Here is a 26929-nt window from a genome sequence, read left to right as displayed (position 1 = left end):
AATAACCCCTTCCATTTGAGGAGCTGCTTTGGATCTTTCAGAGTTTTGCTCCATCTCCAATCTTCTAGGCCAAGCGAGGTGTGAGCACATGCGTGTGCATGCACACGCGCACGCACGCGCACGCACACACGCAGTACTCCTTGAGTTGCAGGGAAAAGCCTCCACCTGATCCCGACCCGCCCGGTGCGCTGCAGTTGTCCTGGCTCCCGCCAGGGGGCAGGAACACACAGGCCAATGGGAGTAGGAACCAGGGCGGACAGAGGAGCTCAAAAGACCAGGCAGGGCAGGGCCAGGAGCAGTGGGCGTCGCTGTCTTCCTGGGGCTGCTCACCCTGTTCCTCAAGGGGAAGAGGCACAGAGACCCCAGCTGCTGGAGGCCTGGCGGCTGCACTGCAATCCCAGCTGGCGGAGAGTGGTGGGGGGGGGGGGCGGGGGGGGGGGCGTTCTGGACACTCAGCAACTGTCAGCCCACCCCACCCAGGCCCATGCACCTGAGGCGGCTGGGCGGCCGTGGCCTCTCTCTCACACACAGGGGGGAGCCCTCCCTTCCTCTCTGCAGCGGGGCCCTGGGCCAGTGGGGGCGGCGGTGGCGAGAGGGGCCGCTCCCTCACCCCTGCGGCAGGGGCCCGCTTCCCTGGCCCCGGCCTGGCACATGGCTCCCTCGCTGTGACCCTGAGGGAAGCGGTGCCATGATGCCTCTTGGACGTATGCGAGGCGTTTCTGTTAGTGGTGACAGTTGGGGCACTACAGGCATTTAGTGGTTGGGGCTAGGCATCCTTGGGGCTCTTTCTTCACTTGGGCTTAAGGGTCTTAGTAAGGCCTGTGCCCACAGCATGCTGTCATTCCCCTGGGAAGGGAACCTTCCTGGTTCCCCAGAAAGGTTTGCAGAACCAAGGATTTGATGGTTTCCAATCTTGCCTCCTTTCAAATTTGCCCATGCATGCATGCATGCATCCATCCATCCCTATACTACCTATCTGTGATGCCTACCCATCAACCATCATACATCCACCCACTCAGCCACCCACCCATCCATTACATCATCTACCCTTGTTCATCCATTCACTCATGTCCACATCCACCCACCTGGCCCTTTGCCCCCCTTCTATCCTTCAACAGCACCTGTCTGTCCCTTAATTACTCACTGGTGTGCCCATTCCCTTCACTCTTCCTTGATCTATCAAGCCACCCACCCGTTCATCCACCCATTCACTCATTTATCCATTGTACACCCACTAATGAGTGCAGTCTCAGTCTTTAGAACTTTCACGTTTGGCATAAAAAGAACATACTGCTAGGGCGCCTGGGTGGCTCAGCTGGTTAAGCATCCAACTTCGGCTCAGGTCACGATCTAAGTTTGTTGAGTTCGAGCCCTGAACTGGACTCCACACTGTCAGTACAGGGCCAGCTTTGGAATCCTCTGTCCCCCTCACTCCCTGCCCCTCCCTTGCTTGTACCCACCTGCACACACACTCTCTCTCTCAAAAATAAATAAACATTAAAAAAAAAAAAGAACTGCCTGAATCTCGTCAGCCTGTTAGATGGTGCCCCAAATACATCAGGGGAGAACTGCCCCCTTGGCTCTTCCTTCCTCTGCCCAGGGCCCCCATCTTTGTCAGGAGCCTAGAATCTTCAGAGATTTGTCCTAAGCTCTGCTGAGAACCTTCTCTGTTTGGGGCTCAGGCTGCCTCCCGTGAAGGTGGAGAAGGCTTGAGTTTTCTGAAGGATCATACTCTTTCCAGCCTCAAAACCTTTGGATCCTACAATTATTTAGAGGCAGCTCTTCCTGCTGGCTTACTATGTATCTTCAAGAACCGGGGCTCGTGAGGGTGACAGTGGCCTGCGTCCTCTGAGACCCCTTCACCGGTTCCAACATTGACGCCTCGAAGTTTCCACTCAGAAACCGTCCGTCAACCCCTGCAACTGGTATGGTTTCCTACCCCTGGCCCTGGCCCAAGTCAAGCAGAAGGAGTCAGTGCTAGTCCAGTGAGCGTTTCTTCACCACACGCTGGCCAAGCGTCTTCCCATGCTGAGCCCACGGCTGGGTGCTGGGGACACATCAGGTAGCAGGATCTGGGCCCTGCCCTGCCCAAGCCTGCAATCCAGTGGGGGTATCAGACACATCAACTGAGTGCCTCCTGGCAGCCACCGAGTAAGGGCTGGCTGGGCCTTATGACGAAACTGGTGTGGGTGGGGAGATGGGAGAGGCGTATGTCTGGGAGCCAGGGGGTCAGCCAGGCCCAGAAGCAGGGCACAGTCCAGAGACTGGTCTTCTCTGGGCAGGGAATTAAAGGGGGGAAGGGCAGAGATCCTAATCAAAGGGTCCTAGAGGGCGTCAGATGCCCCCTCAGCCATTTGCAGGGCCTGAAGATGATGGTGGGGCTTGGAGGTCCGTATAATGCTTAGATATTAAGCTGGGAACAGCCACCTTAGGGCTTCCACACAGACTCCATCTTGGTGGGGCTTCTGTCCTGAGCAGCTGTTTGAGTGTGAATGTGTGTACCTCCACGGAGGTGCCTAGGTCCCACGGTGGGGGCAGCTCTGATAGCCGGAGTCCCATGGAGCAAATGCCGATGTTCCCTGAGTGTGGGGCCTGGGGCACTCACTCTCTCCCTGTGCTTCCCTGGCTCCTGGCCCTCCTTAAGGAGCCCCTCCTCAGGGAGCATTAGCATTGAGCCCTGGGCTTTCAATGAGCCCCACCCCAACTCCGCCAGGCTCAGAAGAAGCTGCTTCATTTTGTCTATCTCCCAAGGCCACCCCGGCAGGATGTCCAGTGCCGGGCTGGGTAAAGGGCAGGAGTCGGTCCACAGCTTCTGGGCAGGGCAGTGCTGAGGCCAAAGCAGAATGGGGTGAGGGCCTGTGGAGGAGGCCTGCCAGAGTGCAGATGGGTATGTTATGCAGGCGACTGGCAGAGTCAGGGGGAGGCAGGATAGAGGCTCGCCTGGGTCCTTGGGGAGCAACGGTATGTTTATGTCACCAAGGCCTCTGACCACCTCAGGTCCCCGAGGATGAAGTGGAGATTCCGGCTAGTCCAAAGCTCCAGTCACTACCCACCCTGGGACAGCCTTACATGGCACCACTTTCTATTAGTGCCTTTCTCTCCTTGGTGGGTCCAGACCTGCCAGTCCGTATCTCCTGGGAGTCTCTCCTAGACAGGAGTGCAGGGAGACAGCTGAACCACCAAGCAGGCACTGTTCAGTCAAAAATAAACTTTAAGGTGAACGGGACAGAAATTTCCAAACCTGTGATACCCTCACCCTCTGCCGCCTTTCTCCTGAGCACAATGTTCTAAGATAGGAGAAAACTAAAAATGGAGAGGCTAAATTTCTAAGAAATGAACAAGGGCAGAATAAAATTACCCACACAGAGCTCAGTCAAAGGGAGAGAAAAAGTGATAATGGCCAACCTCATCTTTTCAGAACACGAAGTGACGAGGCGACGATGGTGAATAGTTTAATTAGAGCCGCTGGGCCGGGAGATATTAGCAACACAATTATGGGAGAGGGAAGATGGAAGTCGGGCCACCACACACATGGCAGCGGTTTTGGGGGGAGACGGGCAAGGCTGGAGGATGGCAGGTTTGGCTGACTGGTGCCTCTAGTCAGGCTTATTCATTACCACCCCTTCCTGTCTCCTTGCCCCCTCACTGTCACCATCCACTAACGTGATCAGATACTGCTTTTGTTCAAAACGGAGCGGATCACCCTGCTTCCAGGATCTCAGGGACACGGCATCAGAAGACTTGGCCCTGCCTCCAGCTAGCTCTGGGACCCGGGGCAAGCCTCGTCTCCTCTTAAGGTCTGAGGGTCCTTAAATGCGTAAGGAAGGGGTTGGGTACAGGAATGGTTCCCCAAGGGTGGTCTGCACCCGTGGGGGTCTCTGAGGCCCTTGCAGTGGGTCCACAAGACCAAGACTATTTTCATGATAATACTAGGATGCCATTTGCCTTGCTAACAGTGTTGTCTGCTTGCACTGATGCAGCAAAAGCAGTAAGAGATAAGACCGCTAGCTCCTTATCAGGAAGCAGGGACACCAAATGGCACTAGCCGCTATTACATTCTTTGCCACCACGCATTCACATGGCGAATCACAGAAGATGCCACTTTTACTTAAGAATGTCCTTCCCACAAGTCTATGGTCAACTAATCTTCGACAAAGCAGGAAAGAATATGCAATGGGAAAAAAGACAGTCTGCTCTTGGTGTTGGGAAAACTGGACAGCTACATGCAGAAGAATGAAACTGGACCATGTCCTTCACCGTTCACAAAAATAAGATGGATGGAGAACCTGTGTGAGACAGGAAACCATCACAGTCCTAGAGGAGAACACAGGCAACAACTTCTTTGGCCTCAGCTGTAGCAGCTTCTTACTGAACACGTCACCGGAGGCAAAGGAAACAAAAGCAAAAATGAACTATTGCGACCTCATCAAGATAAAAAAGCTTCTGCACAGTGAAGGAAACAATCAACAAAACTAAAAGGCAACTGACAGAATGGGAGGAGATATTTGCAAATGACATATTTGATAAAGGGTTAGTATCCAAAAGCTATAAAGAACTTATCCAACTCAACACCCAAAAAACAAATAATCCAATTAAGAAATGGGCAGAGGATATGAATAGACAGTTTTCCAAAGAAGACATCCAGATGGCCAACAGACACATGAAAAGATGCTCAACATCACTCATCATCAGGGAAATACAAATCAAAGCCACAGTGAGAGACCACCTCACACTGGTCAGAATAGCTAAAATTAACAACTCAGGAAATAATGGATGTTGGTGAGGATGTGGAGAAAGGGGAACCCTCACACTGTTGGTGGGAATGCAAACTGGTGCAGCCACTCTGGAAAACAGTATGGAGGTTCTTCAAAAAGTTAAAAATAGAACTTCCCTATGACCCAGCAATTGTACTACTGATTTGAAGGGGCACATATACCTCAATGTCTATAGCAGCATTATCAACAATAGTCAAAGTACGGAAAGAGCCCAAATGTCCATCGACTGATGAATGGATAAAGATGTGGTATATATAGACAATGAAATACTACTCAGCCATCAAAAGGAATTAAATCTTGCTATTTGCAATGCTTTGGATGGAGCTAGAGTGTGTTATACTAACACAGAGAAAAAGAGAGAGAGAGGAAAATAAACCAGAAGAGACTCTTTGTGACAGGGAACAAACTGAGGGTTGATGGAGTGAGGTGGGTGGGGGATGGGCTAGAGGGGTGATGGGCAGTAAGGAGGGCACTTGTCATGATGAGCCTGGGGTGTTATTATATGTAAGTGATGAATCACTAAATTCTACTGAGAACAATATTACACTATATGTTACCTAACTAGAATTTAAGTAAAAACTTAAAAAAAAAAAGCATGTCCTTGATGAAGTAGTAAAAATTATGAATTAAGAAAAATCCGGAGTACACATCTTTTTCATATTCTGTGTGATGAAATGGGAAGTATGCATAAGACATTTCAGCAAACCAAAGGATGATGGTTTTCTGGAGGAAACGCTCTTGTAAGATGGAGCCACCAGCCAAAATAGTCCCTTTTTTCACGGGACACCACTTTTACTTAAAAGAAGCCTGACAGACAAACAATGGTAATTCCTATTTGGTCTCTGGAAGACATTTCAGCCGAGCCTATCGTTTCAAGGAAAGCAACTAACATATCTGTCACCAAAATGAAAAAAAAAATACCTAGCTTTCAAGTGAAAGAATTTTGGAAAACTTGTGTTTATCATTACGAGCTCAAAAGCTTCCCAATACCTAAAGATTTTTCTGATGAGGTAGATGTCGATGTTAACACAACGTTGAGTTTTTAATATTGCAGGCTAAAATGTGTTAACATTTGGAAGATCTGCATACTCTGAACTCACACTTTCCAAATGACCAAAATGGTGTTAAAAATCATGCCTGGGCAAGAGACCCACTCAAAGTGCAATGGATGTTTTAAAAAGACTATTTTTTAAAGAGCAGCTTTAGGTTGATAACAAAATTGAGAGAAAGGTAGAAATTTCCCATATACTCCCTGCCGCCATGCATGTCCAGCCTCCCCCACTATCCCATATTCCTTATCAGATAGCCCATTTGTTACCAAGGACGCACTACATTAACACACAATGATCACCCAAAGTCTATGCTTAATCTCAGGGTTCACACTTACTGTTGTACACTCTATGGGTTTGGACAAATTTACAATGTCATGTATCCATAATTAGGGTATCGTACGGAGCATTTCCACTGCCCTAAAAATCTCCCATGCTCTGCCTGTTCGTCGCTTCCACTCACCCCACCCATGGCAACCACTTATCTTTTTACTGTCCCCATAGTTTTGCCTTTTCTAGAATATCATACAGTTGGAATTATATAGTATGCAGCCTTTTCAGATTGGCTTTTTTCACTTAGCAATATGCACTTAAGGTTCCTCTACGTCTTTCCCTGGCTTGATAGCTCAGTTCTTTTTAGCGTGTGATAATGTTCCATTGTGTGTATGTACCAGTTTACTTATCCATTCGCCTACTGAAGGACATCTTGGTTGCTTCCGTGTTTTGGCAATTATGAATAAAGCTGCTATGAACACTTGTGTGCAGGTTTTTGTGTGGACCTAAGTTTTCACATCTTTTGAGTAAATATGGAAGACCGTGATTCGCTGGATCCTGTGGTAGGAGTACGTTTCATTTTGTACGAAACTGCCAGACTGTCTTCCAAAGTGTGGCATCATTTTGCATTTTCCCCAGCAATGAAGGAGGGTCTCATTGCTCCACATCCTTGTCAGTGTTTGCCGTTGCCAGTGTTCCGGATTTTGGCCACTCTACTAGTGTGGGGTGGTAGCTTGTTATTTTAATTTGCATTTCCCTGATGACCTGTGTTGTGGAACATCTTTTCATACCCTTATTTGCAATCTGTACATCTTCTTCCGTGACGTGTCTTAGGGTCTTGGGCCCATTTTTAAATTGGGGTGTTTACTTTTCTATTGTTGAGTTTTAAGAGTTCTTTGTATATTCTGGATACCTGTCTTCTATTAAACATGCTTTTTGCAAATATTTTGTCCTGGGCCATGGCTTTTCTTCTTATTCTCTTGACAGTGGCCTTCACAGAGCAGTTTAAAATTTCTCTGAACAGCAGTTTATCTACTTCTTTCATGGATCTTGACTTTGGTGTTGTATCTAAAAGTCATGTCATGCCTGAGGTCATCTTGATTCCCTCCTATGTAGCCTTTGAGGAGTTTTATGGTTTTGCTTTTTACATTTATGTCTGTCTATGATCCGTTTCGAGTTAACGGCTGTGAAAAGTGTAAAGCCTGTGTCTAGATTCATTTTTTTTTAATTTTTTTAAAGTTTATTTATTTTTGAGAGAGAGACAGAGCACACATTAGGGAGGGGCAGAGAGAGAGGGAGATCCGGAATCTGAAGCAGGCTCCAGGCTCTCAGCTGTCAGCACAGAGCCCGATGCGGGGCTTGAACCCATGAATTGCGAGATCATGACCTGAGCCGAAGTTGGACAGTTAGCCAACTGAACCACCCAGGCGCCCCTAGATTCATTTTTTTTTTCTGCATGTGATGTCCCAGTTGTTCCAGCACCATTTGTTGAGGAGATCAGTGGATTTTAACGCAACATCCCAGGAAAAGGTCATTAATACTGTTTCAGATTGCAGTGGTAAGAAACTACCACCTGTCTAGTTCGGGTGAGTTTCAAAGAAAAATTATCTGAAAAGGCGAGTAAAATATTCCTTTTCCAACTCTGCGTTTATGTGGGACCAAATTTTATTCCTATCCTTCAATCAGAACAACACATCACAACAGATTGAACGCAGAAGTACATACAAGAATCAAGCTGTCTCCTATTACGCCAGCCACTAAAGAGATTTGCAAAAATGTAAAACAGTGGCATTCTTCTTACTGGAAAAATTTTAGAAACTAAAATAATTTTTCATAAAAATTATTTATACTAAAGTGTGGTAGGTTTATCATCGTTATTTTTAAATGAATGCATATTTGACATTTTTGTGGTTTTAATTTCTAATGCAATAAAAGTCAGTAGCTGTAAGCTACATAAACAAAATGTTTATTGGGGCCCTCAATAATTTTTGAGAGTTTAAAGGGGTTCCAAAACCCAAAAGTTTGAGAAAGAGTAGACCAGCTCATTCTTCCTCGAACATTATCCCCTAGCACCTTTATAACTTTTGCAAAAGCCCTGTTTCACCTGATGAGTATCACCTACTAAGTTTCTTAAATACAACTTCATACTTTATAAACTTCCTACCCTTATCGTGGTACTTGGAAAACCTGCGTGAAGTATTTTAAATAGAGATACCCGTAAGGATACGTACAATGAAACATTTAACTAATGTTAAATTCTAGCAGGGTCCTGCTGCCCTTTCCTCTTTGTTAACAAGGGGGGCAGTTCAGGAGTGTTAAGGAGATATTAGCACCAGCCTGGGACTTTCTTCTTGAGCTTCTCAGGCTGAAAGAGAGGAAGGAATCATTTCCCGACTGGGTGAACCCATATTAGTAAACGGGGTGACCCTGTCCACCATCTCACCTCACCACTGACACCAGCTCATCGCACAGAGGGTGGCAGGCACTTCCACTCGGGAAGGCCCCTGGGCACATGGTCTCTCAAGACCCTGCAGCCAGTACTCGTAAGGGTCAGCTGAAGAGTGACCGATTCACATACCTCATGGGCCGAGAGGTGGGGGAGAAGTGAGGCGTGAAGCTAGAGCTAACCCCTCCCGGTTAGAAAGATAAGAATTGAGGGTTTCTGCCCAAGCCTGGTGGTGGTGGAAGCTGCCAGGGTTGGGGTTGAGGAGGAAGTTCTGGGGTGAGGACCCAGGGCAGGCCAAACCAACCGGGTCCAGAGGGTCGGCAAGTCGAGGCCACTACGGTGTCTTCTGTGGGCCCTGGAGCTGGGAGCACAGACACCTGCGTGGACACGCGTGCTCGGAAGTCTGGCTGTCAAGGAGGAGCCCTAAGACGTAATAACGGTAGCTAGTATTCAGTGAGCCCTTCCTATGTACTTTATTTCATTTAATGTTCAGAAGTATTACCATTTCACGCTTTAATAATCAGAGAAACCAAAGGTCAGATGGGTCACGGGGCTGCCCAAGGTCACTCAGCTAGCAGGTAGCACACCTGGGATTTGAACTCCAGCCGTCTGGCTCCAGAGCCCACTGCATAATTACCACACAGCACTGCTTCCCACCTCCTGCTCTGAGGGGAAAACTGAGGCCTGCATGGAGGAGGTGGGACCTTGTCCAAGGTCAACCAGCAAGCCTGGGGGCAGCGCTGGGCCAGAGCCCTGGTCTTCTGACTTCTCCCTGAGGCCAGGGTCTGGGAGAGCTGGCACCTGGGACACGCTCTTACCGCCACCACGGCATTCCTAGCCCTGTTGCTAAGGGGACGGAGCCCTCAGGGGGCCTGACTGGTGCCCACCCTGGGGACCCAGTGCTGGCTGGTGCCCACTCTGGGGACCCAGTGTTAGTGTGTTGATGCTGGCACTGTTTACATGAGGCAGGTGGGATGGTGACAGGTGTAAAAAACAAGGGTGACAAATGCTCTTGTCAACCAGACACCGTTGAGGCAGAGTGGCACCCGTGGCTGTGCAGCAGCTGGTCCGGGCCACCCTGGGAGCGGCAGGAGCTGGAAGGCATGGTGGGACCAGGTGCGGTGCCGGCTCCCCTGACTCCCAGTGCCTGGCCTCGAGAGAGGAGCCCAGGGCAGGGGGAGGCTTGGAACGGAGTGAAGCCTCTGTGGGCCTCTCATGTTAGGAGGGGAGGATGCAGAGAGCCCGGGGCCCGGTGGGTGGGAGCTGCTCCAGCCTGGGTGATACCACCTCGGCGGCTTTCCCCAAGGCCTGGGACCAGGGTGCCCGGCCTCCCCTCCCCACTTAGCCCCTGCCATCCTCATCATCTCCCTGACATTGACCCTGGGTGACCATGGGCATGGGGTGAGGACAAGGCCCTAGCTGCACACACCTGGGCATGCAAGGCTGGCAGGGGCCTCTGTGCCCGAGGCTCAGTCCCGCCCTGCGCTGAGGAAAAGCTGCACACGGCTCGCGGAGCAGAGGGTGGGCAGTGGAACCCTCTACCCAGCTGGGGAGAGGCATGATGCACTGGCTCAGGCAGCCCGCGCTCTCTGAAACTGCGGGGCCACCAGGAGGCCACCTGGCGCCCCCAGGGCTCAGGTTCCTCTCCCCTCCAAGGCCGCTCTTGCCTTCCTTTGTCCCTCTGTCTCCTCTCTCTCCTTTCCCATGTCCTCTCCTCCAGCCTCAGCCAGGATAGAAGCCAGCCCACACAGCACCTTTCCGAAGCTTAGCTACACGGTCTGGCAAGGGAAGGTGGGCTGGGTTTCAGCCCTCTCGCGGCCCCTGGGTTTGAGACCCTTCTGCAGGCCACCACCTGCCCTGTAGCTGAGCTGGAGGTGTTGGGGTGTGACTGTGAAGTGTGCCGCTTGTGGGCCAAGGCTCCTAAGATGCAAGTGTGCCCTCTGAATGCACGCGATGACAAAGTCCTGGGTGGTGGTGCTGCAAGAGGGAAGATGAAGGAGCCGGTCCGTGAATCACCGTGTGGAGGAGAGCCACCCACCCGCAGCACCTGCCCGACACTATCAGAGCAAGAAATAACCTTCTGTTGCGTGTGAATCATGAGACATCGGCGATGTTGGCTGCAGTGGCCAGTGGTGCCCTTATCTATGTGTCCTGCTAGTGTTCCTCCTCTCCTGGTTTCTGGACAGGAACTAGATTGCCCTCTCAATAAGTTGGACAAGGGCAGAGGCCAGTGTTCTGGAATATCAAAGAATCCGTGTCCCCCTCTATTCCCCTGAACACAAGAAAAAGTGCCCCCCAGCCATGCCTCCCAAGCCTCAGCCACGTACCTGCCGCTGGCGTGATGTTTGTTCACCACTGTATCTGCAGAACCCTGCATGGTGCACAGTAGGTGCTCAATAAATAATGCTAAAACCTGGCCGTGTTTGGATACCACCTGTACTCTAGTGGGCTTAATATTTTTCTTTAGACTTGCACCTACTTAAAACTTACTTTAAGAGAAAGGAAATTTAGTATCGCTAACAACATTTGCAAAAGGATATTTGATAGCTTAGTTTTTTAATCTTTTTCTAATATGCGTTAAAGTAAGTTAATAGCTGCTGAGATAAAAATCAACACGTGCATCCATCGTGCTAGCTAAAATCTGCCTGCGTCCTCCACCTGGGAAGCACCGCCCCGCAGTGAGCAGCAGAAGGCAGGCACAAGGCCAGTGTGTCCCCAGGGTCTCAAGCAGAAGGTGCAAGCCCAGGAGCAATGAATCCGGCTCCAGCCCCCAGGCAGGGGGCTGGGAATAACCCACTTCACCGCCCCACGGTGGGAGCCACTGCATGGCCTTGAGCCTCCTCCCACCAGCAGGGCTTCGTGTTCTGTGAAACCTGGAGAACTACCCAGATTTACTGGGAGTGTATGCTGCTTGCTGGGGGGCAGCACAGGATGGGGGGTGGCTTGCCATGGGCTCCGGGCTTCGTCTGCCACGGATCTCCTGTCTCCTTCTCTGTCCTCACTTCCCTCCCTGGTTTCCTGGTTTTGGTTTCAGGAGGGAATGAGTCCACTGGTGGCTACAGTTCCCAAGGGGTGTGTGACATTCTCACCGGAAGGGAAGGGGCTCCTGTGCCTTCTTGACTTGGGTGGGGGGATGGCAACAGTGAGTCTGTTCTGACCGACCCCCTGCCCCCACGGCTCCACCCCCAGCAGGCACCTTGAGGCCTCAGCTTTGCTGTGATGGTCACCCCAAATTGCTTGGACACAGACACAGAAGAACCAGGGGCTCTGGCCTGCTAAGGAGCTTTGTTGTCATGGAGACTTCTGTCTCCTAGCTGCCAATGTCCTCTTAAAAGGCAGTGCGAAGGTAAGTGCCCAGCACCAAGGCCAGCAGGGAAGACGGAAGGAAGGAGGGAGGGACATCTGTCCTGCCCACCTGTCCCCAGCAGCCTTGTGGCTAAGTGGGCACTTGCCCTGCCGTGAGGTGGGCTGTCCCCCAAGCATGGGCTATATGACTCTTCTCTTTGTGTGCTGATGGGGGAGGGGCAGAGAATGACCCCTTCCTGGGAGCCATCGAATCCAAATCCAGGACTGTCCCCTCCCAAGCCTCTAACGCCTCACCCAGCCACCAAATGAACTTCAGCAATACCCTTAAAAGAAAAATCACTGTGGATTTCGCTCCACATTAGACTTGACCTGCTGAAAAAAGGTGGGGCTCATTGGTCTGGTCCCGACTCCATCTCTGTTGACCTCTCGTCCTGACCCGTCCCGCACCTCCCTTCCATTCTTCCTCTTGCTTCCACCTACACTCATGCTCTGGCCTCCCATCCTGAGTCTGTGCCCAACACTGCTCCCCACCGCAAGCCACTGTCCTCTGTGCTTCCTCCCTGCCCACCTCTCGTCAGGGCTCTCAGTGCCCTCCCTGTCACCAGCTGCCGTCTGCTCACTTCTGTCTCTGGGTGCTGGGCCCTGTGGATGCTGCTTCCTGGGCAGTGTGCTGACTTCCAGGCCACATTAATCCACCGCAGGCCCTCCCCCGTCTCCCTTGTGGGCCCTTACCCCTCCACCCAACGTTTAAGTTCCCGAGGGCTCAGTCCTCAAACCCCTTCTTGCTTTCATAAGTCACCTTCTCCCTTGGCAGGATGTCAACAGATCGTCCTCTGTGCAGGGGGCTGCCGAGTGACCCCACCTGACCTCTTCTTCACTGGCTCCTCCGCTCAGCTCAGCACGCTCTCGGTCAATCCCACCTTCTCCCCGGCGCCTGCGTTCCTATGTCACAGTCTGCAACACTGCCTTCCTTCCCCTCTCAGTCTTGTGATTTCCACCAAAGCAACAAACGACCGCTGCTATTTCCTTGCCTTTTAAAAATGACATCAAATGGGCTCGTTTTAAATAATCAGCTTATCTTAAACAATAATATCCATGAAATCAGGGGTCTGGGTGTTAATTTTTCTAATATATCCTAAAACACATAAAAGCACTCAAACAAAAGATGTTGGTCTGTGTGAATGGGTGGCCAGGAATGCCTGTACCACTCTCTGGGGACATGTGGCCTCTTCGCAAGGGTAATTCTGTGCTTCTGGTCACAGAAGCTGGAGAGCCCATGGTCAGCTCTTCTCTCTTCCTTTCCTCTGTCCCTGCAGCCAACTGATTCCGAAGAACTGTCATTTACCCCCAGAAAGGTCTGAACTCTGACCCTTTCCCTTTCCCTCCAAGGTCAGCCCTGACTCTCTGGCATGGATAACAGCAGGCATCCAGAACACCCGGTCTCCTGGCTCCAGGCTCTGTCACTTTAATCTGTTGCCAAGCAAACATTTAATCACACCCCAGCCCCCAATGGCTCACAAGTGATGGATCCAAGGCCACCCCGCCCATCACCTACTAGAACTCATTCTATCTGTTGCCCATGCTCCTCAGCCACCTCGCCGCCCTGCCTCCCTTCCATTGGAGGAAATGGGTAAAGACTTCTGTGGAGAAGAAGATGGAGAACAGAGAGCAGGAATGGGGCAGAGACCTCTGTGGGTGGTCAGGAGCCAGGTGGGTGGGGCAAGTCCAGGGGAAGCAAGTGGGGGGGGGGGTCGTGGCACAGGTCACACCAGATTTTTACAAAATGCAAGGATTTGGCCTCCAAGGGTGTGGGCACATCATCTCATTGCTCTGTGGCTTAGTTTCCTCAAGTATAAATGCCATGTTGTCCTCCCATGGTTTGTGAGAACCCAGGGTCCAGGGAAACATGTTCTCTGAACTGTGAACTGCTTAAAGCATGGTGTGCGGGTGCAGGTGCACACATGGGGATCGGTGCTGGTAGCATGAGTAATAATTACAGTGACGGTACATCTGCCTGGGTAAGCCGTCTTTGTGAGCTAGCACGGGGTGGGCAAGAGGAAGCACATGAAGGAGCTTCTGAGGGTAGCTGGCTCATCACACCTGGGGCTGCTCTTTCCAGAAAGCAGAACAGTATCTTGCACTTCAGGTGTCTCTCTGGGCCAGCTGGTCACTGCACCTCCAACTTGGAGGCCCATCCGCTGTCTTCCAAGTTGAAAGGGACTGGGATGGCCTCTTCTGGAGTCTGGGAGGGAGGGGGCGGGACTTCTCCACCTTTTGGGCCTCAGAGACTGGCAGGGAGGAGTCCCCAGGAGGGAGTGGCCCCTCCCCAAGAGGATGCTGGGAGGCTATTACACAAGAACCAGGCCTGTTTCTATAGCACAGGGGGAGCCTGGGGTGGGGCGATGCCTACGGCCAGCTCAGGCCAGAGCTCTGCCCAATAAGTGCCCCCACGATGGCCCAGGCAGGACAAAAGCTCATTCTTCAAGGGCAAGGCCACTGCTTCAATTAGCTCTCCTCCCAGGAGTGGGTCCACTGATCCCCTAAAAGGCACAGCAGGCTCCCGAGGGCTACGGCCCCCTGCGGGCCCAAGCCTTTACTCCAGTCCCAGCCACATTGTGCCCCGAGGCCCCATGCTGCTCTTTTCACTCCCTTTGCCTGGCCAGCGGTAGGCGATTCCTTTGAAGTCGGTCCTCTGTTCCAACTGGAAACTTTGCTCAGAACCAAAATTAGAGAGGCCGCACAATCAGCTTGCAATTTAAAATGCCACCCAGGCCTCTCCCTACACCGCCCCCCCCCATCGCAAAATGTCATCTTAATTAGATGGAGCCAGGCTTCATGTTTCCGAATTTCAAGGTAATTTCTCTAGGACATCTCCCTCCTTGTAGTTATTTTTATCTTCAGGATAAGGTGGTGGGGGGAGGGCACACCGAGGCTAACTGTGGGTCTGCACACGCCTCCATCCTCCAGCAGCGGGGCTCCCCTGGCGGCTGAAAACTCACTGATCTGAGAGTTCTCAGGGAAGGTTGTGTTGTGGGTTCTTCTTCCATTTCATTCAGCACAACACCTTCCAGGCCCTCTCTCCCAGGCAAGGGCAAGGGGCTATGCTAACTGTGGAGGCTGGGTGGCGTGGCCGGCACTGTCCCCAGAACAGTGTTCACCAGGCCACTCGCCAGCCAGGTGGCCCAGCTCAGCCTGTCACTCGCCTTCCTGCCTAGGTTCTGCTGGCCACCCAGCTCTGCATGGTTGAAGGACAGTCCCTAAAGGACAGGCCACTGGGGACCCTGCATTAATACCACTGATGACACCTGGGGAGGTTTCCGATTCTCTGTCGAGGATTCTGACTAATTGTGGGTAAGAAAATTTCAGTTTGGTACTAAGTCTGTGCTGCCCCTAAACATGCCGATCATCTCTTCCAACCAAGAGGGGGCAGCCTAGGTGGGTCTCCTCTGGGTTCTGGAGAGAATTTTACAAACGCTGATCCACAGCCCCAACCTGTCCTGAAGGAGTATGTCAGGGAGGGCCCAGTTATGGGCTGAACTGTGTCCCCCAAAATTCATATATTGAAGCCCTACCCACCCAGTACCTCAGAATGTGACTGTGTTTGGAGGGAGAGTCTTTTTTTTTTTAGGCATTTTTAAAATGTTTATTTATTTTTGAGAGACAGAGAGACACAGTGTGAGTAGGGGAGGGGCAGAGAGAGAGACACAGAATCTGAAGCAGGCTCCAGGCTCTGAGTTGTCAGCACAGAGCTCGAACTAATGAACCCTGAGAACATGACCTGAGCCAAAGTTGGATACTTAAGTGACTGAACCACCCAGGTGCCCCTGGGGGGGGGGGGGTCTTTAAAGAGGTAATTAAATTAAAAGGAGGTCTTAAAATTTTTTCTAATGCTTATTTATTTTTGAGAGAGAGAGAGAGAGAGAGAGAGAGAGAGAGAGAGAGAGCACATGCGCGAGCACATGAGCAGGGAGAGAGGGAGGGAGCTGAGGATCTGAAGCAGGCTCTGAGCTGTCAGCAGAGAGCCCGATGTGGGGTTCGAACTCATGAACAGTGAGATCACAGCCTGAGCTGAAGTCAGAAGTTCAACAGACTGAGCCACCCAGGCGCCCTAAAATGAGGTTTTTAGATTGGGCCCTCATCTATTCTGGCTGGTATACTTAGAAGGAGATTATGACACCTCCAGAGGGGAGACTGTGTGAGGACACAAGAGAGGACAGACACTCACAAGCCAATGAGAGAGGCCTCTGAGGGAACTAACTCTCATGACACCATAGCCTCAGACTACCAGCCTCCAAAACTGTGAGAGAATAAAGTCCTGCTGTGTAAGCCGCCTTGTCTAGGGTACTCTGTTGGGGCGGCCCTAGCAAATGAATACAGCTCCGGAGACAGCTCTCCTTGGGGCTGGGAGCAGGGCTCTCTATCATTCCAAGCTACCTGCAAAGCAGTGCAGGATCTGGGTCTGGCCTCCCTTTGAACCTCATCCTGAGGCACCCTCGCCTTCACTTACCACCTGCCAGCCACCCTGCCCCCTTCCTAGGCTTTGCCACACACAAACAAGCTCATTTCTGGCTCAGGGCCTTTGCACGGCTCCTCCTGATAGCTCAAGTCTCCAAGACTGGCTCCTTCTTAGTCTTCCAATCTCAGTTTAAATCTAAGTCCTAGAGACAGCTCTCCCTGACTATCTCGTCCCTCCATCTAAAAGCAGGGGCTTCTTGTTCCCACGCCAGCATTCTTCCCTTAAATAGTACTTATCGCAATGTGTAACTGGATATGTGTGTTTCCTCAGTGACTATTTCTCTTCCTAGAAAGACTGTGAGCTCCATGAGGGCAGGGCCTACATCTGCTCTGTTCACTGTTTAGTTCATTCACAGGGTGATGCTTGTGGGATGAATGAACTCTAGGCCAGAAGCTGAGATGGAGAGCAGGTGCCATCTCCCTGTCCTTGGGAGCCCTGGAAACCCGAGAGCGAGCTGAAGGTGGGATAAGGAAGCAGAGAAGGGACCACCCGGAACCTGCTCTCAAGGTCTCTGCAGGAAACCTGGGGAAGTGAGGTTATGGGGGAGGCAGTGCCCTTCCCGGGTGCCCACCTACGTCAGCTGAATACAGACACAACCACGTATGTGTGCAACGCATGTCCAAGGGACAGGCCAGCTCACCAACTCTCAGCCAGTCCTAGGTGGGTGGTCAGTGAAATCCCGAAACTGAGTCATGAATGATGGTATAGGGCTATTTGCAGGGGTAAAGGGGGCTGTTTTATTATCTCAATTTCAAACCCTCTAATATTCCTCTGAAGACACTGGCTTGGAATACGAGCATCCTCTGCTTTTTGAAAGTTTGCATTAGGCCACCTCTCTCTCTCTCTCTCTTTTTTTTTTTTTTAAGTTTATTTACTTATTTGTTGAGAGAGAGAGAGTGAGTGAGTAGGGGAGGGGCAGAGAGACAGGGAGAGAGAGAATCCCAATCAGGGAGCACTGAGCACTGTGAGCTCAGAGCCCCATGGGGAGCTCAAAGTCATGAACTATGAGATCATGACCTATGCCCAAATCAAATGTCAGACGCTTAACCGACGGAGCCACCCAGGCGCCCCTATGCCACCTCTCTTTTAGGAGAGGCCTATGTCAGTAGCTGTTTTCACGAACCGAAAAAAACCCAGATGATTTTCACTTTTACCAAAAAAAAAAAAAAAAAAAAAAAAAAAAAAAAAAAAAAAAAAAGCGAAAAGCAAACCCAGCATTCAACATTTCTTCCATGGTGAACCGACACAGAGGCAGCGCACACCCCGAGCAGTGAGCGCCCCGCCGAGCTCCTTCCCTGGGAGCCTCTGCACTGAGCGTCTCAGCAGCAAGCCACCAGAGCTTTGAACCGGGTCTCTGAGCATCTGTGCTTTATCTCATTTGCTCTGCGCATCCCTTAGCAAGATGTGCCCCAAGGTATGTGTCCCAAGGAAAAGCCTAAAATTAAGGTTACTTTTTGAGTCTAGCGATGCTCAAAAATTTTTCCGTATAAATTAACAGTAATTAACTCTTAGCTTTATGCCATTTGGCTTACAAAAGGTCTCATAGGGATGCTCTGCTTTCGGGTAGTGGGGGAAACCTGTCCTAAAAATGAAAACTGAAGAAAGAACACGAACTTCAGAAAAGCGGAGACTGTTGGCCAACATTAAAGAGAGAGAGAGAAAAAGGAACTGTAAACCGACTTCTGAGCCTAATTCCATAATTAAATCCACACGGGCTCCTTCCTCTCAGGAATTGTGAGGAACCCGTCTTCTCTTCTTACAGTTGATGGACATGAAAGCCTCAGCTCCCAAAAAGTTAGTGTTAATTTTAAAAAGATGTGCTTATGTTCAGTGCATCTAACGTATCCCTTATTTTGAACATTAAAGAAACACATTTTCATTAATGGAAAGTTAGTATCTCCCTGGATCCACTGAATAAATGACGAACACCTCGAGAGCAGCTTGGGGAAGGACCAGTGATCTTCCTGTCTGGGATGGCCACAGGTCTTGGTCATCCCTGGAGACAAGACTAGAATTTGGGGCAAGGACTTGAACAGAACACAGGTATCCAGCAGGCGGGCAAAGCCTCTGAGAAGCAAGTGAGGCAGCAACAAGGGGCTCAGTGCCACCCATGAGGGTGGCACTTGACTGTAGGTCTCATCACCTTCTAGGGTATGTGTTTCCAGATCTCTCCCTGGACCCTGAGGGGTGCTATGACAGGCTCCCTCTTGCATTTAGGATCTACCACTGAGCTGGGCACCCAGCAGGGGCTCAGTCAACATTTGCTGAACAAATGAACTTGGCAGGGAAAGAGCCAAAAAGCATCATGCCAAGGGGTTGGAAGACATGGGGGTATAGGTATTCTCCCCACTGTGTACTTCCAGGTCGCTTTCCCCTGCTGTACTCTGTGAAGTTAAGTGAGCTGTACCAGGTAGACCAGACCATTGAAGCTGGCTTCAACGTCAGGGCCAAATCTGATCACAGTAGTGGCTCTCTGGGGCACTGGTTACCTGAGAGCAATCAGGTGAGGTTCAGCGCTGTGATGGAGAAGCAGTGACTGCCAGGGTCAAGGGCTGGGGGTCAATGGTAGCTCTCACACCACATCTCTGCCTCTCTTTGGATGTGATCATGCCCAAGGTCACTGAAAGCATCATACTCTGCAGTGCTGTGACAAGCACCCACGTACTTAAAAAGTTCAACCATCAGGAGGGGCTCGCCCGTCCCAGGTGAAATCTCTGCCCAAGGCCTCGCCACCTCAGATGCCGACTCCAGCTCTGCTATACGGGCGTCTTCCCGACCTTGCCCACGTCAGGGTCCCCGGACAAAATGATGGTATCAGTATGGAACCTTGAAGTGAACATGAGAGGGTTCCTTGGGCATGTCTGTAGCTCATTTCATGCACCAGGCCATGATGGTGGAGTGTCTCTGTTCTGGGAAGGCTTTGCGCACCGGCTTCCGTACCTGGCTCTCTTCTGAGGTCCTACACCGGGCTCCGGATCGCAGTTGGTTGCTGAATGGGCATCCTTGTGTCAGTCTTGAAAACAAGACTGTGATCCCTCTTGGGGGTGTCTTCAACCCACCCCAGCCATGGGACAGGGCACAGAGCTGGCCACACAAAAGGTGGACTGAAGTCATGTGAAACCGTCTGGAAGTGGCGGGATTAGTGGTCAAAGGCTGCTTACAACTCCTGTGGCCCTTTTCCACTGATTCCACCTTGATGGCCCACGGAGGTCCCGTTTCAGGCCATGGGGAGTTCCAGAGATGGCGCTAGGATGTCCGTGAGCTGCAGCTGGGAAGCTAGACAATATGCACTGGGTGTTTGTTGGATGCTGGCCCCAGCATTTTATCCTCCCAGAAAAATTTTAGGTGGAATTATTTACAGATAGAAAAAAAGCGTTTTTCCATGATTCATTCAATTAATTATAAGCAGCTGTTTTTATTAATTTGGGGGTGTGTAAGAAAAGGGAAATGTCAGGGCAAGACACACATATAAAGTTGAGGACACAGGTTAGGGGAAGAATCGATATACACAGTGACTGTATTGATAAGGGTGGGCAGGCTGGTGGGCTGGCCGTGCTCAAGGCCCCTTCTGAGCAGCAGTCAGTGTGGGAACCCCCATCACACAGGGCACTGCTACCTGCTGACCACGGAAAGGAGTTAGACTTCTATTTTGGGTGTGGTGGGAAGCCACAGGAGGTCACAGAGAGTGGCCACAGAGAGAACACCTAGGAGGCTACTGCAGCCATCAGATGAGAAAGGTTTGGGGGGGTGTCAGAGCTGGAAGGGTGCTTAGAAATGATGCTGTTTATGCTCCCTCATCATACAAGTTGGGAAAGTGAGGCATAGGAAGGGGCCGGCTCAAGGCTATAGGGTCAATGTTGGCCCAGCTGGTAACTCCCAGCACGGAGGTGGGAGCAAGTGCAGGCTAGCCGGGAAGCGGGAAGCGGGGCTTGGCAAGGAGAGAAGGAACAGGTGGTGGTGGACACCCATCGGTCAGAGGCCACAGTTTGCACTGATAAGTAGCCAGGGGCCCAGGGAGCCTCAGCCTGTCTGGGCTGGTGCCGGTGTCCCTGAGAACTGAATACTCCAGGCAGAAAGGGGTGGCAGAGGGGCTAGAAGCAGCAGATTCTGAGCTGCAGATCGAGGAGACAAAGTTCACATCAACACGAGGCAGGACGCAGGTGCGGCTGTCGGGATGAGCTGGTGGGACCCGTGGGTGGGGGCGCTCAGGGTCCCAGGACTTTCGGCCCACACCCACACTTCCAGACAGCAACACCATGAGCAGTAATTGGACTTGGGAACCAGGCTTCCTTAGCCTCTTGGAGTCTATCTTCATCTGCAAAATGGGGATGATGACAGAGTGCAGTCAAGCGCTCAGCGGGACACATAGTAAGAACTCAACATAATGGCCACTGTGGTTTATTAATCGCATCTGTCTAGAGCTGCTTGACTGAACCCTTCAATCAGGCAGAATGGCTGAGCTGGGTTCCACTTGCGACAAACGCACAGTGAAACAAGTCTAAGTCAGGGGTTTAGCTAAAAATAACTCACCGAAACAAAACAAAAAAATTATAGCAGCCAAATAAATAAAAAACCACCAATCTCTCTGTACGCACATGCACACACATAACAATAATGAAAAAAATTACCTGCCTCTGATAAGTGCTTAGAGAGTCAACAGGAAAATGGCCCTGCCTCTCGGAGCCTCTTCATCCCCTGGATAAACAACTAAGAGCAAGGTTGCGGACGATGCAGTCTAAGGGGTCCCGGAGCTGGAAGCTAGAGCTGGGGTGTGTCTGGATCTTCCCGATCCCCAAAGCCTGTCGGCTCTACCTCGCCTCAAGAGCCTTGATCCTCAAAGGCACATCCGAGTCACCCCAACGGACTTAGCGAAGTATGTTACGCAGTCCGGTGATACTCCAGGGGGCTTGAAATGGAAGACTGTCAATCAACTGTGTTGCTCAAGTAGGCCTCAACTCCATTTTCCAGACCACCGTAGCTCTGCTATTGTCAACCACTGTCAACACTAACCGCCGTCAGCATCGGCCAGCCTGTATTCATACCGGCCACACGGGTGGAGATCGGAGCTCTCAGAAGTCTGAGGTGGCCTTGCACCTCGGGGAACCAGTAGTGGTGAGTGTCAGGCTTCTGGAACTACACCTGTTAGCTGGGAACCCTGACAAATTAGTGGGAGACGACCAGGTCAGACCCTACTTCGTAAAATGAGGTTTAAGTAAAACTCCTCGCAACTGGGTTCAACTGGTAGCCCGGAAGCAGCCCGAGAAAACTCAGGAATGCCTGGGCCACGGCCACAGATGTGCCATCGGTACCATCAAGAGCGCCCGGGCCAAAAGCAGGGGTGTGATTTTCAGACCTGTTTGTGTAAGAGTTTATGTTTTATTTATTTATTTTTTTAACGTTTATTTATTTTTGAGACAGAGAGAGACAGAGCATGAATGGGGGAGGGTCAGAGAGAGAGGGAGACACAGAATCTGAAGCAGGCTCCAGGCTCTGAGCTGTCAGTACAGAGCCCAAGGCGGGGCTCGAACTCACAGACCGCGAGATCACGACCTGAGCCGAAGTCGGACATAAACGAAGTTTATGTTTTAAAAGATATTCTTAAAGGGGAGCCTGGGTGGCTCAGTCGGTTGAGCGTCCGACTTCGGCTCAGGTCATGATCTCGCAGTTGACGAGTTCGAGCCCCACCTCGGGTTCTGTGCTGACAGCTCAGAGCCTGGAGCCTGCTTCAGATTCTGTGTCTCCCTCTCTCTCTGCCCCTCCCCTGCTCATGCTCTCTCAAAAATAATAAATAAATGTTAAAAAAAAAGATGTTCTTAAAAAATTTTGTTTTGCTCAGTTACCTAGGAAAGCAATATCTTTTTTTAAGTTTATTTATTTAAGGGATCAGTGGGGGGCTTGAACTCACAACCCCAAGATCAAGAGTCACATGCTCTATTGACTGAGACAGCCAGGTGCCCCCAAAAGATATTCTGTTTGCTTCTCTGGGATAAAGCCAAACAGGGAATCATCCTATTTTACATGTGAGAAACCCGAAGTCTGGAGAGGCAAGTATTTTACCCAGTGAGACATCTGGAGGCGGGTGACCCTATGTTTTGGTCCTGGTTCTACCACTAGCTGTGTGACCTCACCAAGCCTTAGCAATCCAACCTGTTGGATAGTTCCAACTTCCTGGGGTGTTATGAGGATGACAGGGACGAATATAAGCCTTTGAGGACAGTGCCGGACACATGGTGAGCAGTCAGCAGATGTCAGCTGTTACATGCCACACGGCTGGCCAAGGGTGAGTTGTGGGAGAAGCCAGGTGGTTACCACCTTGACTTCAAGCAGCCACCCACTTATTGCACCTGCTTGCTTAAATCCTTTGCGTTGTGAGGCCACCATCTGGCTGTTCTTGTTAGTCATTTTTTCTTCTCTGAGCTCTAATTTCCATGAGAGTTACTCTTCTCAAAGGCTTCAGCTAGCAGTCTACATGCCTGGCACATAGTAGGTCTTTAATGGAAACTTTTCAGGATTATAGACAGTCCCTCCGAGATGTCATGAAAGCTAGAGGCCCTCTCCTTAGGGAAAGCACACGGCCAAACATACACAAAACCACACCCGGAAGTACACGTCCAAATACACACGTGTGTGTGCATATGTGTGCACACCCCTCCCCCATCTTCCTTTTAGTTTTGGGGTTACAGCCCCCGAATCCCTGATTAGGAACCTGACCAATTTGAAAACACAGGGATCCAAACGGTTCCTAAGCCACAAGAGCCATTCTGATTGTCTGGGGAGAGGCCGCTCCCTGACGCCTGGGAAAACGGGGCTGATTTCTTGGCAAACTTGCCTGTGTGACTCTTCCTATCCTGCTGAAGATGCTCGTTCCTCACCATGTACGCTGTGCAAGAGGCTCCTCTGCTGGCTCCCCATGCAAATTTAATAATGTTCTGAAACCCTGGTCTCACATAAATCTAAATGTGTTTCCAACTCTGAGGTTCGGCTCTCGGGAGGAGGCTTTCAGAAATCATTCAGGGAGTTATTTGATATACTGAGTAGACAGCTTATTGGAAAAAGTGATTCAGAGACAGGAACGAAAGAAGAAAAGGAAGAGCTGGGAGGGACCGGGGAAGAAAAGAAAGGGAGAAAAGGTGGTGGGGGGGCCCTATGGGGGCGGAGCCGGCGGGGGGGGGTGGCCAGGACAGGCCGCACAGTGACCGCTTGGCAGTGGCTGCTCTGCCCGTCACATGCAGCGCCACGCCAGGCCCTTTCTGAAAAGGCTTTTCTTTGAGAGAATCAGACGCCGACTGGAGGAAGCAGGCCCAGGGCCCCACCTCCCCAGAGTGGGATTCACCTCCATTAACCTTTCAGTAAAGAACCAGAAAAGCTTCCTTTCTCCGGCAGACAGCCCCAGAAGGGGGCTTCCCCCCACCGGAGTGAAGATGAGAATGTTCACCTGGGCTGTGTGCTCTGAGCCACCCTGGGGCTGCTGACCCGGCCTTGGGAGTCAGGCAGGCCTGGTGCTAGGTCCTGGCTCTGTCATCTGTCGGCTGTGTGACCACGGGAAAGTCACTCCGCCCTTTCTGAGCCTCAGTCTCCTTATCTGTAAAATGAGCAGGATCACAGACTCACCTAGCTCCTCTGGGCAGGCGAGGATCCCCAGACTCCAGACCCCTCTGTCCTGCTTTTAGAACCCCTGCCCTTCAGGGCACAGCGTGACTCTTTTACCTGACTCACTTCTGGAAAAAGTTAAGTCCTTACTTTGGCCTTCTGATATCTTGGCGATCCTGAACGGAACAGGCCACATATTTTTTGGATTCCTATTAAAATAGATACTCTACTATTAAAAGGAAGCATGTCAGGGTGACACCAGAAAGGGCAGGGGCTGGTGCAAAGCTCCATTTATGGGGTGGTTGGTTGTTCACTGCCCACCATCATCACTGTCACTCAGAAGTGCGGGCTGAAGAGGAGTTGACAGTGGGGCTTATCCAGGCACTTGCCTCCAGAACCCTTCCCTCCATCTGGGGTACCAATACTCTTTCTGCCAAAGCCTGGGTTTCTGACCCCAACCTGGGTTCTTCCTTCACCTGCTTTTCCCCACCTTTCCCACACTACGTCGTGTCTACACGTTTACACAAACGCAAGCCCCACAAAGATGGCTACATTTTTCTTGTCTAGTTGTGCATGAAGGAGGGAATCTGCTCTCCCTGGCCCAGCACAGCTGCACACATTTCCCCCATCTTCACCACTCTATCTCCCCAATTTGGTAGAACCTGAATTTCTAAGGAGGGAAAAAGTCCTCCATCCAGCACTGCCTGGTTATTTGTCAATTCTGCCTTGCTGACTAACCCAGAATTTCCTAATTACAACTCCACCGGGAAGCTGTCACAGTTTCGTTAAAAAAAAAAAGAGAGAGAGAAGGAAAAAAAAAAGAAAACCCCTCAAATTCAAACCTTAGAAAAAATTCTCACCTTGTAAAAACAAACAAACAAGCCAATCAAACATAGTGGGTGCCCTGTGCCTGTGGCCTCAATGCAGCTGGAGGCTGTGTGTGCAGAAGAAACAGGGTTGGGTTAGACTCAGAAGTCCCAGGCCCAAGTTCGGGATCTGGCCTCACCATCCGTGTGATGCTGGGCAAGGCACTGGACTTCTCTGAGCCTCGCTTGCTAATCTGCACGGGGGTCAAGACGGGCTGGCTCGTGAGGCTGCCCTGAGAACGAGGAGCAGGGTGTGAGTGCCTTGTGAGGTGTGGAGCACCACGCACACATTAGAGGTGCGAACGTTTTCTGGTGTAAGGGGTGACTTTGGGACCTGGCCTTGACTGTGCTGGGAGGCAGGGAGAATTTATCCGACCCCACCCCGGGCACAGGGAATCCCATATCCTACTCCCAAAGGGCTGTCTTTTCAGTTGGCTGATGGCTACTCACCCCTGGAAGATGATTCTCTAACCAGGGGTTTTGGTACTTCAACCAGGATTCCTAGAGACCTAACAGTCTTTAAACCCCAAAGGGCTCCATCTCTAACTGGGGAGTTTTAGGCCTATGGAAGACACTATTGAGCGGGGTCCCATCACCACTTTTTGGATAATATGCCTCTTGTAGGAAGAGTTCGGGGATGGTTACAGCTTCCAAAGCACTGGGAGCTTCTCATTTTATTTCTAGCGAAGGAACCTGGGTCCCAGAACCAACTCAACTCGGAGCCTCAGCCAGCTCCAAGGCCACCACATGCTCTGTTTGGTTTTCCAGAAGGTCCTGAAAAGCCAAGGCACTTTGACTAGAGACAAAGGTTTGCTTTCCAATCCCTACCTGACCAGAGACTTTGCTGCCCGGGCCCAGCAGGCTGTGGTCACCTGCTGGTTCTGGGGAGGTTCTGGAGAGATGTGAGCACCTGGGCAGAGACACAGGACTTTTGACGTTTTGATCCTAGGCCTCGGCATGTGTGTGTCCCCTGGGTAGGGGCAGGGAGCAGGCAGAGAGAGCCCAGCCACACTGCTGAAGCTACTCTAAAGGGACCAGTGCGCCACTTCTGTACCCCCGTTCATGCAGGCGCCCTTGAACGAGGCTTTGTTGAGGCCGCTGTAGCTGGACTCCGTATGGGAAACAAATGCCGCCCCCTTCAAAGCTGAAGGACTTTGTTTAGCAGAGCTCGATCCGGAGCCTGTCGCCCTGGCAACGGGTCTTTGGGGGATTTACATCTCATGCATCACAACACGGAACAGCCATTCAGCAAGTGGTGGGGGGAACCCACAACACAAAACCGACGTACCTCCCCCTCTCAACCCCAAGAGTGCAGCCACAAAACAAAACAGGATCAACAACAACAAAAATCTCCCACAAGCCCATTTGGCCTTGGCTGGCAATCGGCCAAACAGGAATTCAAACTTAATCAAACTTTCATGTCTCCCTTGTAAAGCTCAGGAAATCAGTAATTGGTTTTATAATTGAATTTTCTGATCACGTATTAAAGGAATGGGTCCTGCCAAAGGCCAAGGAATGGCCTGTCTCCAAGAAGGACAGCCAAGGTCCCTGACGGAGGCTCTGGAAGGTAGGGGAGGAGAGCAAGGACTGGTGGGCTAAGAATAGAGCCTGTTATTTATAACCAGAGAAGAAGCTAGTGGCAGCTGAGCCTTGCACTTACAAAGTGGTCTCCCCCAAACAGCCACCCAGGAGCCCCGGGTTTCTGTTCAGAAAGGAATCCTTTGGCAATGGTGGCTGTGGCACGCAGAGTCCAAGATGGGAGGAGGCGGAAGGCAGGGCGACCATCTTGGTAAAGAGTTATTGCAAGAGCACCGGAGGGAAGAAGGAAGCCTGACCGGGGCACAGGCCTGCACACAGAGACCAACAAGACGGTTCAGGAGCCATTCTGGAACAGGAAGTGAGGGGAAGGGGGCCCCTGAGCAACCAGGAGGAAGGCGGTGTTTTCAGTATAAAGAAGGAAGTTAACAATACACACATATATTGAATCATTACGTTGTACACCTGAGACCAACATAACGTTTTATGTCAAAGAGAAAAAGAAGGCAGAAGAAGGCTCCTTCGCGTGGTCTGGTTTTGCACGGGCTAGGGCTGGGCTCGGGTGCTAAGAC

The 26929-nt window shown here is 51.1% G+C and overlaps 1 protein-coding gene across 3 annotated transcripts in view; it reads right to left on the bottom strand.

Annotated features, from left to right (window-relative positions):
• The window catches only part of GNAO1 (G protein subunit alpha o1), a 170599-nt gene that overhangs the window by 34640 nt on the left and 109030 nt on the right, over positions 1-26929 (bottom strand). The gene's annotated exons all lie outside the window — the stretch shown is intronic.

The sequence above is a fragment of the Felis catus genome, chromosome E2 (assembly GCF_018350175.1).
Source record: "Felis catus isolate Fca126 chromosome E2, F.catus_Fca126_mat1.0, whole genome shotgun sequence".
NCBI lineage: Eukaryota > Metazoa > Chordata > Mammalia > Carnivora > Felidae > Felis > Felis catus.
The sequence above is the reverse complement of the archived record's forward strand: the minus strand, read 5'-3'. Positions and strand labels throughout refer to the sequence as shown.